This window comes from Phasianus colchicus, chromosome 3 (assembly GCF_987193195.1).
Source record: "Phasianus colchicus chromosome 3, bPhaCol1.hap1.1, whole genome shotgun sequence".
Lineage (NCBI taxonomy): Eukaryota > Metazoa > Chordata > Aves > Galliformes > Phasianidae > Phasianus > Phasianus colchicus.
In genome coordinates, this window is record NC_143438.1 from 90,702,488 (window position 1) to 90,719,181 (window position 16,694).

Genomic DNA, 16,694 nt, shown 5'->3' on the forward strand with positions numbered 1-16,694 from the left:
TGGTCTTCACTAACCAAGACAGTTTTATGTACTTTTTTGTATAATTTTTAAAACTGTCACTGTATACCTATTTTTCATTACCTTTTTCTTTCATTGGCAAGATAACAATTCCTAAAACTGAACTCACAAATCTAAATATCCAGAGTAAACTGCATCATGCACATGAAGGTTATTTACAACGTCAGTGTTATGTGAACAAGCCTTGTCCTAAACAACACATCAATGCCAAAAAAGAAACCAATGAATTTTGAAGTTATCTTGCAATAAAACTACTTACTTCTTAAAATAATTATGCTATGCTGCTAAATGTTAACAACCAGTATGATTTTTTTTCTTTGGTTTTGCATAACATACAAGAACATTCAAGCAAACATACATTATTAATTTCAACTTCATGGCTCTGAATTTTCTCCAATTGTCAGTTCCAACAATTCATACAATTGTGTCTCCAGAAAGAAATGGGTTATATACGGCCTGAATACCAAATTGTTGTTCTCTGATGAGACTGGAGTCTCACCAAACAGAAATAAACCTCAAAGCTTGTGTTTAGGTAGGAGGATATGTGAACACTCTTACACCTAGAAGGGTTTAAAGTACAATGAACATTCTTCTATACGTGTTATCAATAAAAATAACTAAATAGTAACTAAATAGCTTCAAGAAATTGCTTCCAAGATCTAAATACACAAAGATAATCAGAACACAAAACAGAGGAATGATAACAAATGCTGTTTTCTTAGAAAATTTCTTAGAAAAGCTTTTTTAAAAAAGATACTGTTTGTTTACACTGATGTGAAAAACCAGCAATGAATTTCATACAAACTATGAAAAAAAAAAAATTATATACACTTATAAGAAGAGTTTGGCCAAAGGCTTAGATATAATTACTGTTTAAATATTAAACTTCAGTAATAAAATTTCATGATTTCTCTAGAACTACCTGCTGTTTTCTCCTGTGTTATTATCAAATTATTATAATTAGCTCTATTAAAACATTGTCTCTTAATCGTTTCCAGGTGATCAGCTGTTTGCCAGCTCTAGCAGCCTTCATAGAATGACCCAAAACAGATTCATTCAGAAACTACATTTGATCTAGTAAGAATCTGCTTTAAAGTTTAAAATTTCAACTGATGAGCTCAATACAAATTGAAAATGGATAGCGTGAAATTATCAGCAAGCTTCTTTCAAACAGAGCATCATTTTCTCTGTAACACTACAAGTACCACAGTGTGCCTTCGTGAACAAACTGAAAGACTTCCTGAAGATTCCAAGATGCAGAAGCATGTTTAGAGGCAATTAAGCATAGTTTGAATGTTACCACTATTTACTAAATAAAAGGTTCAATTAGGTTACTATATCCTCTCCACTCTATGATCTTTTCAAAGGAAAATATGGAGCATCAGTAGGGAGGAATGAGTGTCTGGATAATGGATAATTCAATGAATCCCTGGACTTTCAGATCAGAGGTCAGTGCAGCTATCTCCTCAGAGTCACTCTGCCTTCTCCTCTTTTTTTTTTTTTCTGCTTTATAAAAATGCACTGGGCTACATGAGCAAGGAAACCAAAGGAAGCTATTACATCCTTCTCATCAGCACAGATCAGGCCATGTATGAAGTCTAGTTTTGTGCTTCCCAGTTCAAGGCAAGTGTGGAAAAACTGAAGAAGGAGCAGCACAGAAAGGTCAGCACAGACAGGGCTCTGAGGCACAGTCTGGAGGAAACTAATCACCAGAAGGGCTGTCCAGAAGGCCTGTAGAATCTGTCTCTGAAGGTTTTCAAAACGCAGTTGAATAAAAGCACAGCTAGTAAAAGTTTTGGCTTAAGTTGATCTACATGACCATCAGAAGTGCTGTAAAAGGAGTATTTTTACTAGTCTGTTATTTCAGACAATTGTTGCTGCCTCCTGGCCATCAGCAACTAATTTTCCTCCCAAGTTATTAACACTTCTCTCCTTGTTTATAGCAAAAATCAGAGCAACTTCTTCCAGGAGGAGCCTGATACACCACTGACATCATAGGAAGGATTCACTCACTCTTATTCTTTTCCTCTAAAAGATAAAAGAGGACTGCACTTAAAGAGCATGAACTTTCCTGTGTCTACATAACGTGGCAAGACCTAACTATTCATTTCAACATGTGAGCTGACAAATTTACAAACGTTTAACAATAATGCAACATATATAAGCCATTCATTTGTTCCTGTATTAGGATGCAGATCCAGTTATAACACTGGAATAAAAACAGTGTGGTGATTTAAGTCAGAGCAGAACATGACTACAAAGCTGTTTCTGCCCAACATGAATTGCATAAACTACAAAATTACCATCTTTCACAATATAAACCTGGGGACAGTTCCTTAGCAGTATACAGCTGGTAAGAAACACACTTAACTCGCTTCGTTTTGCCTGCCTGCTATTTCTCATGACCTATAATAGCAACAGATTGCCATAACTAGAAACAGCACCTTCAAAAATGAAACAACACAAGCTGATGGGACAACAGACCATTTTCACCATCTGTGAAAATATGAATGGGAGAAGCATGTTATTTTCTCCTTTCATGTTAAACTGCTCCTTGTCCAGGTAGGTTTATCTGTTTGTAGAACAGGTGCTACTGTGAAACAGTTGATTTCTAGCACACAATAAGTAATTTAAAGGTCCAGGATATTACTTCATCCAAGGATTTTTAATGCAGACTCAGAAAGCCAGGTGAGAAGTAAGCAGTAACATCCCCTTTCACACTTTTAAGGCATTTGTTTTTCTATTTCCTATACTATTTTATTTTATTTTAACGTCTGTCAGATCTGTCAGACCAGGTAATGCAATGTTGCATTTGAAATGCTACTGCTAACACCAGATACATGTATTTTCTTTTTCATAAACTCAATTCTTCAGGATGCATCTTGCATGATTCCTCCAAAGAAATGCTAATCTATCACTGTAGCACACTGATGGCTACAGGTATTTTCTGGTACACAATATGTCTTTCACTGAAGCCTGTGCTGCCCATATCAATCTGGCATTCGTAGGCTTCTAAGGTCAGGAATACACACTTTCTAAGAGCATAAATATTGACTGCAATTGCCTTTGTTATGAAACTAATACCACACGACAGATAAACTGCACTGCTTCTACAGTGTCTTGAGCCACTCAGCACATTTGAATCAGGTATAGGAAATATTCCAGAAAATACATCTCAGGCATATCCAGACACTCCAACCAGCATCGCAGAGCCAAGATTTGCAGCAGATCAAGAAAGAGTACTTGCATAAAAATTTCAGGACACAGTCTAACAGTCTCTAACAGTCAGGATTTTATTTGCCTTTTGTCTTAAACTGAGACAAGGGAGGTTTAGATTGGATATTAGGAGGAAGTTTTTCACACAGAGGGTGGTGACACACTGGAACAGGTTGCCCAAGGAGGCTGTGGATGCCCCATCCCTGCAGGCATTCAAGGCCAGGCTGGATGCGGCTCTGGGCAGCCTGGTCTGGTGATTGGTGACCCTGCACATAGCAGGGGGGTTGAAACTGGATGATCATCGTGGTCCGTATCAACCCAGGCCATTCTGTGATTCTATGATGATTCTATGATTTTTATAAGAGGAAGAGCACATAACATCTGTAGAGTCTACTGGGATGGAAAGCATCACAGCAACCAGACATCGCTATAGTATGCACTTAATTCTGCATGAGACCAGAGGTCTGCCACTCTGAAGAACTGGCTTTTATTTCCTAGTGTGAAACACAGTCAATTGTTGCATTCAAAGCAACACTTGCAAAAGGAATTTGTTTATAGATTTCAGAGTCACATTTTTTATTTCACAGTAGAAACTCAGCACGCTTTCTGCACAGGCAAGGCTAAAACAAGACATTTTCCTACGCTGATACTGTATGAAGTGCAGTTTATAACAAGCTGTTGACAAGCCAACAGTGTTATTATTTTTCACTTTGCACTGCATCTCAGCTGAGATGCAAAAACAATCTACATCAACAGGACATACCATGAAGCATCCACGATGTAAAAGAACAAGAGCTACACAATCTTTCCTGACAGCCACTTCTGAAAGCAGATGTTGGAGCCTTTCTCCCTTGACTGATGCTTCTGCCACCTGACCTCAGAGGTTTGAAGGAATGATAAAAACTTCTCTTTAAACCCAATTTGCATCAAAGCCTTGTAGTTGTCATAACCCACCACAGACTACTATTTTTGAAACAGCTCTGATTTTTTTTTTCAAGCATCTGCCTCACTGTCACTGTATTTTGACACAACCAGAAACTACACCAACTTTCTGAAAAGACTTTTTTTTCAACTACTGTCTCCTGATCCATATTTCAGATGACTATCTGTGGCTTACAGAGACAGGTATCATTGGTAGTTACCTTTCTCTTTGGAAGGAAAGGATGGAAAACGGTTAGTCTTTGGAGTTTTTTGTCATATAATGTTCTCATCCTTGTGTATGCCAGCAGGAAAGCAGATGACACTTGGTCCATTGACCCGTGAATTATCCTCTGAATACTTTTCTTTCTTTCATCTGGACTTTTTTCATTTCTCATGGCTTCTTTTCTCCAGTTTCTCTCCAGATTCATTTATGATCAGTATCATAAAATAGCTGCACCAAAATAAAGCTGCACAGCACAGCTCCACCTAGGGAAAGTTGTGCCTGACCAATCTAGTGGCCTTCTGTGGTGGAATGACAGCATCTGAGAACAAAGGGAAGGAAACTGATGTCATCTACCTGGACTTCTGCAAGGCCTCTGACATGGTACCCACTATATCCTTATCATTGAATTGGAGAGAAATGGATTTGAAGGGTAGACTTTTCAGAAGGTTGGGTGGAAGGTCGTAGCAGGAGGATTGTAGTCAATGGCTCTATATCCAGTGGAGGCTGGTGGCAAGTGGTGTCCCACAGAGGTCTGCCTTAAGGTTGGTACTCTTTAAGATCTTCACCAGTGACAAAGATGATGGGATAATGGTATATGAAGAACTGAGACATCAGTGTGTGCTTGCAGCCTGGAAAACCAACAGTATTCTGGGCTGCATCAGAAGAGAGGTGGCCAGCAGGGCAATGAAGGTGACTGTATTTCCACTCTAACCTCATGAGACCCACCTGGAGTATTGCATCCAGGTCTGGGGCAAAGGAAAGATGTGGAGCTTTTGGAAAAGGTCCGGAGGAAGGCCACAAAAATTATACAAGAGCTGGAGCATCTCTTCTATGAGCAAAGGCTGGAGGAGTCAGGCTTGTTTAACTCGAAGTAGAGAATACTCCAGATAGATCTCATTATTACCTCTTAATATTTAAACAGAGAATCTAAATAGGAGGGAAATCAACTTTTTACACAAGGAGATAGTGACAGGACAAGTGGGAGAGAAGATTTAGATTAGATGTCAGGGAAAGTTTTTCACTGAGAGAATGGCGAGATGCTGGAACAGGTTGCCCAGAGAGGTTGTGGATGTCCTGCCCCTGGAGATGTTTAAGGCCAGGTTAGAGGGGGCCGTGGGCCACCTGACCTAGTACTTAGTCTAGCAGCTGGCAAACCTGCATGTGGCAGGAAGGCTGGAACCTGATGATCCTTTAAGTCCCTTCTAGTCCAAGCCATTCTTTGAGTCTGTGAATGCCACCGTCACTACTGAGCACATACTTTTAGCTTGCTTAATATAACCTCACACTGCAATCGCCCTGTCTCCTGCAGAATTATTTCCACTACCATTTTCTTATTGCTTCTGATAACTAAAGATTTTGCAAGTCCACCAACATTCTTGGTAATTTTTTATTTAATTATTTAATGTCAACAAAAATAACATTGGCTTTGTCCCAAACCTGCTGAGTCTTTTTCTAATATGAGAACACAAAAAACTGGAAGCTTCAGTTGTACAGTTAGATACCATTTGTGACTGAAAGCCACTGAATGTGAAGTCTTTCTGCTTGTTTCACAATAATGTGAAGCAACATTTCACAGTATTTCACGAAAAAAATCTCAACAAGGCAGGAAAGGAGGTCAGTTATATATGAACATTTTTAAGCACTTTGATAATCACAATTTATCCATATCATACAAACAGCATTTCATGCCTTGGCAGATAACAGAAAAATTGTAGAATATAATTGTTTTAATTGTATGCCTTAATGCTGTTACACTTGAAGAAATGTAGAACATCTGTACTTAGTCACAGTCATTACCCTCTAAAATTGAATCAAATATTAAAAATATAATGTTGGGTCCTCGGCTGATCTTGTATTGATGAAATTAATCTGTCCCCTGCAAAATAACCTAAAGCAAGGCAGAACAAAGAAAGAGAACAGTTTATGTATGATCTGCCAACTGGAAGACAAATGATTTTCTGGTTACTTATGCAACTCACTAAAATATTACAAAAGAAAGTAGGGAAACAAATAGCTTAAAGCCTTCTGACTCCAAAATATCCCCTGGTGGTAAACTCCAAATGGAAGGTTTAACAAAAAAACTCATACCCAGGATTCTTTGTGCTGGCTGAGTTTTTCCTTTCCCACTGAAAACAGCACATGTCATTTCAGGAAGGAGAAGTCAGAGGAGACCTCATGCAGCAGTCAGCCTCACAAAGTGGCAGCCAGCTGGCCTACCCAGTTCTCTTAGGAACGAAGTGTCAGACATTTCCCTGACAAATTGCTAGTAACAAGGCAGAAGACAGACAGTCTGACAGTAGAAAATGAAAGAGAAATGGTAATTTCTGCACCCATAAAGATAGATTCTTTCCTTCACAAAATTGAAAATTGCTTGATGAGCCATCTTCCAACTAGAGAAGACAAAGTCATGTCTGCTGCTGGGGAAATATCCTGCACCACCCTGCTGCCAAGGCACTGCTGATCCTTCAAAGAAAAAAAGGACTTCTGAAAGTGCACAAAATACCTCAAGAGTCTCACAAAAGCTGGAGAAGAAAGTGAATACTCAGACTGTAACCACTACAAACTGTTTTTACCTTGAAGTTAATCACTAGGTTATATGCAAAGGTCTTCGTGATCTTTCAAGCACTCCCTCAAATTCTAGTTGTGGATAGAGGCAGGTGGACAGTAATGGCTTAGCTGCATATTCAGTAAAAAACTCTGCTATCCCAAGAAAGGTAATGTTCCAAGTGAAGTGAAAACTGCTTTCAAAGCAACCCAATGAATCCTACGCTTTCATTCCAGTATTCTCTACTGCGATGCACTTCAGCACACACCTCTGGTTTCACACTGCCCTGAACAGCTATGTTTCAGTCTCCTACCTCTATTCAATAGGACATGAGATATACAGGAATCACATGCAAGCTGACTGGCCAACTGGATGTCAACATGCCAAACATAAGTAGATCTAATGGTCTTTTTGCCTTTGTCTCTTGAGGCACTGTTAGCATTTAGCTTTTCTGTTTATAAACAAGAGTCATGAAACTGGAACACACTTGACATCTCTGATCTGTTGTCCACACCATGTTTCGTCTACACACTGAATGGATATTCTTAAAGAAAAAAAACAGAAAGGCACTGGTAGACAGCATATAATACGAATCCTATTTCTTTGAGAAATCAAGCAAAATAAATCTCTAAATATAGTAGAAACTAGTAAACTTCACAGTTTGACATGAAAAAGAGCAAATACAACAGGAAAATAAAATTAATCTACGCCAGTCAGAGATCTTGGTGTCTAAGACTCACTTTCATGAATAGATTATCACAGCCAGCAGCAAAGTTGCTCCATCTGTACAATAATGAGTGCAAAGGGATTCGGTTATGTGCTGTGTAAGAGTGCACCTTTGAAGGAGAAATGATTGCCTTTACTCCTAACTTTGGAGGAGTGGAGGAAAAGAGGAAAACTTATATTCAGTACAGACAAAATATAGAAGTGTTGTCTGCGTAAGAATAACGTTGCCTGCTTTTGAACAGCACCACAGAGGAAAAAAGAATGGAGAGAGAAAGACTAAACGTACGATGGTCTTTTATTACAGGATCCCTAACAATTATATAAAATGTATAATATTCTGCCACAGAGAGTTTGAAATTCACACCTAGCATAGAAATGTTTTTAGATAAAATCTCATGAAAAATTGACACAACTGAAGTCAGAGTTCACAAAAATGACATTAAAATTTCAGTATTTAGTTCTCTGCTGTCACTGAGGTAACTTCAGATGTCTGTAGTTTGAACAACATATCAAAATATATTTTGCACGCACAAAACCAGTGTGTCATCCACTGAGAAATACTGATTATATTCTATGTTAAGAAATACCAAAAGATCCACCTTAACAGGAAGTGTAACAAAATAAGCAAAGATAACTTGCATAACAATATAAAAATTAAGGACAATTGCTACCAAGCTGCTTCTGAACAAAGCAGGTTTTCTAAATGTTAACAGATACAACGGCATAATTCTTATACACTCTTATTCCTCAATTTGTGTTTTGGGTAGAAGAAACAGACAGAAGGTAAGAACACACCAATTTCTGTAGATCCTTTTTTCCCCACTATACTGTCCTGCAAAGATGGAGTCAACACAATTCAAAGTTTCAACACCTCCATTAGTGATATAAAGAGACTCCCCTTTCCTGAGAAAGGGACAGTTTGTTTAAAGAATTGCAGAATCATTAAGGTTGGAAAAGACCTCTAAGACCATTGAGTCCAACCATCTACCTGCTGTCAGTGGTACCCACTAAACAGTGCTCCTTAGTACCAGATCTACAAGTTTCTTGAACACCTCCAGGGATGGTGACTTAACCACCTCCCTGGGCAGCCCATTTCAGCACCTGACCACTCTTTCAGAGAAGTTTTTCCTAATATCAAACTTGAACCTCTCCGGGTGCATCTTGAGGCCATTCTCTCTCATTGTTTTGCTAGTTACCTGGGAGAAGAGACCAACCCCCTCCTTGCCACAACCTCCTTTCAGAGAACTGTAGGAAGCAATAAGGTCTTCCCTCGGAATCCTCCAGATTGAACAATCCCAGTTCCCTCAGCTGCTCCTCATAAGACTTGTGCTCCAGACCTCTCATAGCTTTGTTACCCTTCTCTCAACATGCTCCAGGGCCTCAATGTCTTCCTTGTACTGAGAGGCCCAAAACTGAACATAATACTTGAGATGTAGCCTCACCAGAGCTGAGTATGGTGGGATGATGACCTTCCTGCTCCAGCTAACACTATTTCTCATACAATCCAGAATGCCATTGGTATTCTTGGCCACCTGGGCATACTGCTGGCTCATGTTCTACCAAACACTGACCAACACCCCTAGGTTCTTTTCCTCTACACAGTCTTCCAGCCACTCTGCCCCAAGCCTGTAGTGCTGCCTAGGGTTGTTGTGGCCAAAGTGCAGAACGTGGCACTCGGTCCTGTTGAACTCAACCCCACAGCTTCGGCCCCTTGATCCAGCCCAGCCATGATCCCTCTGAAGGACCAACAGGCACATCAACATTTTGTCTCAACTTGGTGTCATCTGCAAACTTTCTGAGGGTGCACCAATCCCCTCTTCCAGATCATCAGTAAATATATTAAATAGGACAGGTCTCAATACTGACCCTGGGAAACACTACTCCTCACCAGTCCCCAGCTGGATTTAACTCCATTCACCATCACTCTCTAGGCCCAGCCATCCAACCAGTTCTTTACCCAGCAAAGATTGTATCCTTCCAAGTCACAGGCTACCAGCTTCTCAATGAGAATACTGTGGGAGACATTATCAAATGCTTTGCTAAAGTCTAGGTAGACTACATCAACAGCCTTTCCCTCATCCACCAGGCAAGTCATAAGCCTGTAGTTTCCTGAATCCTCCTTATGACCTTCCTTGTAGATGGAGGTCACGCTAGTAAGACTCCAATCCTTTGGGACCTCTCTGGTTAACCAGGAGCACTGACAGACGGTGGAAAACACCTTGGCAATCACCTCTTCTAGCTCCCTCAGCATCTGCACATGGATCCCATCCAGCCCCATGGACTTGTGACAGTCCAGGTGAAGTATTAATTCTCAAACTGTCTCCAACTGAATCATGGCAGGTTTATTCTGCACCCCACCTCAGACTTCCAGATCAGGAGGTAGACTACCCTGAGGATAACTAGTCTGACTTTTAAAGACAAATGTAAAGAAGGCTTTCAGAACCTCAGCCTTTTCCTTATCCTCAGTGGTCACATTCTCCACTGCATCCACTAAAGGATGAAGATTCTCCTTAGCTCTCTTCTTACTGTTAAAATATTTATTAAAAAGTTTTTTGTTCTCTTTTAGTACAGTGGCCAAGTTGAGTTCAAGCTGAGCTTTTGCATTTCTAATTTTCTCCCTGCATGTCTTAACAGCTTCTCTGTATTCTCCACAGGTTGCCAAACCTTTCTTCCACAGGAGGTTCCCTCAGGCTCATCTCTAGCAAGCCACGTTTTAAGCCTTTGTCCCTTCAGACTTGGTTTAAAGCCCTCTCAATGAGACCTGCCAGCTCCTGGGTTAGGATTCACTTCCCGCTTTGAGACAGGTGAGACACAAGTGCAGCCATCAGGCCAGGCCAAGTAAACTGCCATTAAGATGTGAATTCTGTGGTACAGTTTGAAAACTTCATTATATTTATTAATGACTTTAAACAAGCTTGCAAGTTTTAATGACCGATTTCCTGTTTCTCTTAAGACTTTTGATAAGATAAAGCCTAGGGAATTTCTCTGTGCCTTATCAACAAGTCTAACACACTGCTCTGAACTGAAGACTAAAGTGAGGTAAACTGTAGAAGATTTTTGTTTGTTTTTTGTAACACTACACAATTTGAATCACTGTTAATCTTATTTACCTTATAACAGTCCTTCATATAACACTGACTTCAAGTGTCAGTCTTCATATTTTGTGCTACGGAAAAGAATTTTATTCCTCTTGGTGACTTTGTTATTAGTTTACTCGATCTCATGAATTTATTCCACTTTGTAATTGATAAATTCACTGAATTACCATCTGAACCAGCGTATTCAATCACAGAAGGATATGCAGATTATTATTTGAAACCGATTATGTTCTATTGGCATTTCGCTTTTCCTCTCAGCAATCTTAAGTTTCAGAATAGCCCAAAAGACATAAATTTCATGAAAATAAATTACATCTTTTTGAAAAAGCTGTTCTAGATTTTAGTTATTTAATAAGCCAGCTCCTTTAGAAAACATCAATTGCAGAGTGAGCTTTTAAATGAGTAAAATAAGCCCTGAGAATTTTAGCCTCCTGTTTCTATTCTGTATTGAATTAAAAAAAAAGATTTTAAAATATGCAGCGTTCCAGATAAGCTCCCAGCATCAGGAGCACAGAACAGCGCTGAAGGTTTACAGCACAGAACTGAACAAAACAGAACTAGGCCAAAAACAGCAAATTCAAACATAAACGACGTATCTTACAACAAATTCTAGATATCATTCACCTGATTCACTTTTATGCTTACTCTGTACAGGAAAACTTAAATAGTCACACATTTACACAGATAAGATATGGAACTACACTGAAACTGTAAAAATATTTCCATCTAATGGCTAAGAATCTACCATGCTGCTGTTAATATTCCCTCTGAAATTATACTGCACATTTCAGTCTCCATCCTGAAATCAGTTAATTTTAACTTTCTAAGACCAAACATTTAAAAGATTTACTGGTTACACAAATACATCTTGCAGGCACTTTGTCAACCAAAATACAATGCAGCACATTAAAACCAGTTCAGTAATGTCAGTTAAGTAAACCTCACCTCAACTCAGAAGCATGCATCAATTTAATTTCCACCATAATTTCTGTTCAGTCTGATTAAAGTTTCATTCTTTTCAGCCCTTGAAATCAATAACTTTTATCCTTCTAAAAATTAATGTATGTACTGTAAAGGATCCTAGGGGAAATGCTGTCCTAAATTAAATATAGTATTAAGGAACAACAATCTTTACAACTATAAAACATTGTAAATTACTGACAGGCCACATCTATATGAACAACTGCTGCAGCACAAAAAGAGAGAAGCTGCAGAGCACAACAGTTGGTGCCTCCATTACACACACTTCAGGGAATTGATTTCTTGAAACTACTTACAGCATAAGCAGAGGTTTTCAATACAGTACCTCTTATTTTCCACTCTCAAGAAACACAATATCCCAATCAAAACTACCCTAGAAACTCTTCTAAATAACTCTGGCTCAGCAGAAAACCGCTGATACCATTTCTGCCAGTTTCCTAATAGCTTACAACTGTGTCAAAAAGCAGAAGCCTACACCACTTGATTCCATTCTTTCCTCCACACCATAACCTCAATCACTTGTTTCTTTCCACTCTCTTACAACCACTAAATAATCTATGCCCAAAAAGGGGTTCTTGTTGGCATTCAGGAACACCACATTAGCTGAATCATAGTCATGTAAATGTTCCACCATTCCTTGTAAAGAAAGAAGTCACACTTCAAAGATGTTCCACCTTCATCCTATTAGATGTGCCTACTATTATTATTACAGTTTCTTATAACTTACTGAATTCCAGATGGGTTCAAAGACTGAAATTCTGTTGCCATTCCTTCAACAGAAGCCTCAGTGATGGGTCAGAGGCAGACAGGCAGTCAGTGCTGAGCTAGCTAACTGTGTGTAAAGGGAATGATGCATCTTGTCACAAAAGCCACTGGGATCGCTTGGATCATTTGGATGACCAGGATGCAGTTACCTACACTGAAGACAGCCACCTCATTTAGTCAGAACTTCCATCCCACATAAAAGTCTTAAAAAAACGCAGAGATTCATTTGCCATTTGCAGTTTTAAATAGAGAATAAGCATAATTTTAAAAATCCATTAATTGCAAATTAAAAAAAAAAAATTATTATGTTTCAGCAGAACAACAGCAAATTACTCTTCAAAATCGTTCCTGTACTTAAGGCTCCCCTTTTGCCCATATAACTTGCCAGGGTTGATGTTCTTCTTTGTATATGTTCGAACATAACTCCCACTTTTGAAGAGTAAATCCCATTTTCCCCAATTGTGTTGTTTATTTTGTTTAACCAGCCACACATTTTTCATCATTTTTGGAATTACTTAAATGGAGAAGTAGGAGAATGCCCTTACTGAGAATCTATGACTTCCTGAAGTGGTCTCTGTGCTACCAGCAAATATGCCACTGTAAAATTTCTTCCATTTAGCTTCTTTACTTCTGTGGAATTTGCTCTTCTCTGATAGTAGAATTAAACTTGAAAGAGTTGTGTATGTTAAAACCAAGCATTCTTATTTGTTTACCTAAGTTTTTATTTCTAACACTTATCTTGCTGCTTGTGTCCTATATATAAAGAACAGGAGAAAAAGTGGAGAGGAAGGAAGAGAACTCCATCTCCATGAGATTGACGTGGGCCCAACTCTCAAGCCTGTCCCTCTGGATGGCATCTAGTGTGTCTACTCTATGTGTGTCAACTGCACCACTGAGCTTGGTGTTGTCTGCAACCTTGATGAGTGCACTCAATCCCACTGTCCACGTCACCTGCAAAGATGTTAAATAACACCAGTCCAAACACCAATCACTGAGGAACACCACTCATCACCGGTCTCCACTTGGACATCAAGCCACTGACTGCAACCATTCAGCCAATTCCTTATCCAGAGAGTGGTCCACCCATCAAATCCATTTTTCTCCAACCTGGCAACAAGGATATCATACAAGACAGTGTGAAATGTTTTGCTTAAGTCCAGGTAGATGATATCATGCAGTCCATGCTCTTCCAATTACAACAACCCAAAGCTGTCAAAGCATCAAGTGTTGGTGCCCATCAAAGTCGAATGGTGCCCAGCCAACACTAATAAGTCCATCACAACTCAAGGATAAGAGGAACTGAAAGAGCATTCAGCTTAAGTTTTGGCAGAAATTCTTATCACGGAAGATTATCTTCACACAGTGTGAGAATAAGCATTTTCTGGACAGTGAGAAATTATTTTCAGGAGAAAACAGCCAAACTTACAAACCCTGAAGGTTTGCATGTCATAGATTAACACGTCATGTGCTTCTGAATTGCCAAATAACAGCCAGTACTGCAACAGGGAAAGAATCCTGGCACCATGGGACTCAGAATCACATCTATGAAATCTAGACAACTAGTGATATTTTTGAAAAATCAATACAGGACCTCTCGAAGGAACAAGGCCTTTTTTTCTTAGATAGAACTACGTTTCTATTACTCTACAGACTATGGGCACTCATGGCACTGTCTGACATAAGCCATAAAAAAGTCCCCGATCAAGAAATAAAACACCAATCCATGCTATTTCTTCTGCAGTGCTTCTGTGAAGGTGGAAATCATACACACTGTAACTGAAAATCCACACACACAAACTCCTCTTAATGGATACTGATGAACTCCGTTAATAAGGTTTGCTTCTGAAGAGAAAATATCCTGTCAGGGCAAAGTGATCCCCTCAGCACTTCATCACATGCAGGACTTACCTGTCCTTGGGTTGAAGAGAAGTGCCTTAAGATATTCACTAAAGATTTCCTATACTTCCACGTGAATCCATGATAGTGGCTAGAATAACAGCTCTGCAGAGGACATGTCTGTATCTAAATGGTATTTGCAATGATATCTTTTGTAGTTTGATAGGGCTAAAACAAGTTTTATCATGCTATGTGTAGAGAGAGAAATAAACCAGAATTGTTCTACATCTTACACCAGGGAGCAAAGAAAGTTTTGCTAACTAGATCAACAAAACCGAACCAACCAGTGTACTTTATCTTCCAGACCAAAAGACATTCTGTAGTGGTAGCTGTGGAACTCAGCCTTTTTATTTTTGGTCACTGTTGCATCTGAGAAGACTAAGAACAAAGGTTATCACAGAAAGACTCTGATGCCCACTGTTCTGCTTCTGGTGTTGAGAAGTCAACATACATATGTGAGAGGCCATGCTGCCATTCTTTAAGTAGTTAGCCAATGTGCTTCTGTTACTAAAAAAAGTAATCATCCTAATTCAGAGAAGGATAAGAGCAGAAGAATAGAAACATTGAGACACAGAAGGCCATACTAATACTGCAGTAATATCTGTGCTGACAATGCAGTTGGCTTGAAGAACACTAAAGGGTACGAAGAGGGCTCAGGTCACGTTCAAAAGGCAGAATAAGTAAACTACTGCACTCAATAAAGGAAGTACACAACAGATAAATCAGCAGAGATCTCAAATGTGAAGCCTGTCATCTCATTAGAAGTCTGAAAAACACACAAACAATTAGAGAATCGGAAGATTTTAATGGTAGAGGTATAACAAGAAGTACCAAAAGGTGTACATTATTTCCCAAATGAGTAATTTTGATGATGTTTAAAGAAGTGAAATTTACCAAGGAAGGAATGAAGCACTTCATCCTACACCATGAACAGTGAGAAAAGATCACTTCTGTGCACTTACAGCCTTGCCACCAAAAAAGTTAGCAAAGAAGCAGGTATAATGGGGTTGAAAAACCACTGAAGATCTGAAAAAATCCAAACCTGCATGAGAGACACGTTTTCTGTCACTGGATTCTGTATGGTAGGTCACACACCAATAACAGCTGTTTCAAAGTAACCATGTGTTTAGGCAAGCCATCATTAGATAGGTCACCTCAGAATCATTTGTTGGCAATAGAATTACAACCCTTAAGTACTATTGACACTATCAATTAAAAAAAAAACAAAAAACCCCACTGTTTTTCAAGCATCTGACCTTATCCAAATTAAAATCAATGTGAACCATATAGTATTATACTTCAAAAAGTATTATAACAAATAGAGAGAATGAATTCTGAGCAATTTTGCAATTGCCTATTTTAATTCTTATTTAAAGAAAGAGTGATTCTTAAGGGCTTGTTAAAACATAATGGCTTGAGATCACGGAGCTTTAATGCAGAATTTGATACCTCTTTTTGCAAACCAGAAGACTGCATTTTACAGATTTACGTACTGAAATAACTTAGTTTTAAATCAGACTCTCAAATTCCATGTTGTTAAAATAATGACTGACATCTCCCATTTACTTGATGATACTTTTATTCAGATTTGCCAGACTCCATGGTTGGAAATTCTAATCCCAGTGATTATATACAAAAGTTCTGTTTTTAAAATAATTATCAGTGTCATTCAATTAATTCAAATACAAGAAAATCGTGTTTTAAACACAAACTAGTTTTGACAATGTATTTGTGTTCTGTGAATAGAAGCAAGAGCTTGTAATTATTAGATCTTTCTTTGTAACCACTAAATTTCATCCTCATCCTTTAAATTCTCCCTGTAGTAAAGATGAAATCAAGTTTTTCTATCTCCTGAAGTCCGACTTTCTCAATTTCAGCTGAACTAACAAATGAATAGAATCAGATTAACAAACTAGAGTAAGGGAATATTCCTTTTCTGCCCATATGAAGCAAATCCCAACACAGAAAAGAGCTGGATTATGTCCCAGTGCCAAATATTTAGCTGGCAACTTCCTTTCAGTTTGGAGTTTTCACTACCATTAGTTTTATTTTTAAAGATGAGCTGGTAACTACCTGAAATTTAAGTGTAGTACTTAACATGTATCACAAGCTTTAAAATAGGAAGCGTGTTTTATTTAAGAAAAAAACACATCATTTTAAAGAGAGGAAGCCCGACATCCAGCCAACACTGAGGAGATTCAAAACTCAGTGGCAAATATAAAAAAAATGTTCTTAGGACTTTTTAAAGATTTGGGATTAGCAATATTATAGATGGACATATATGGAACAGCTCAAAGCCTTGTCT

At 38.6% G+C, this 16,694-nt stretch overlaps 1 protein-coding gene across 7 annotated transcripts in view; it reads right to left on the reverse strand.

Annotated features, from left to right (window-relative positions):
- Window positions 1-16,694, reverse strand: part of TRAPPC9 (trafficking protein particle complex subunit 9) — a 472,387-nt gene that overhangs the window by 423,282 nt on the left and 32,411 nt on the right. The gene's annotated exons all lie outside the window — the stretch shown is intronic.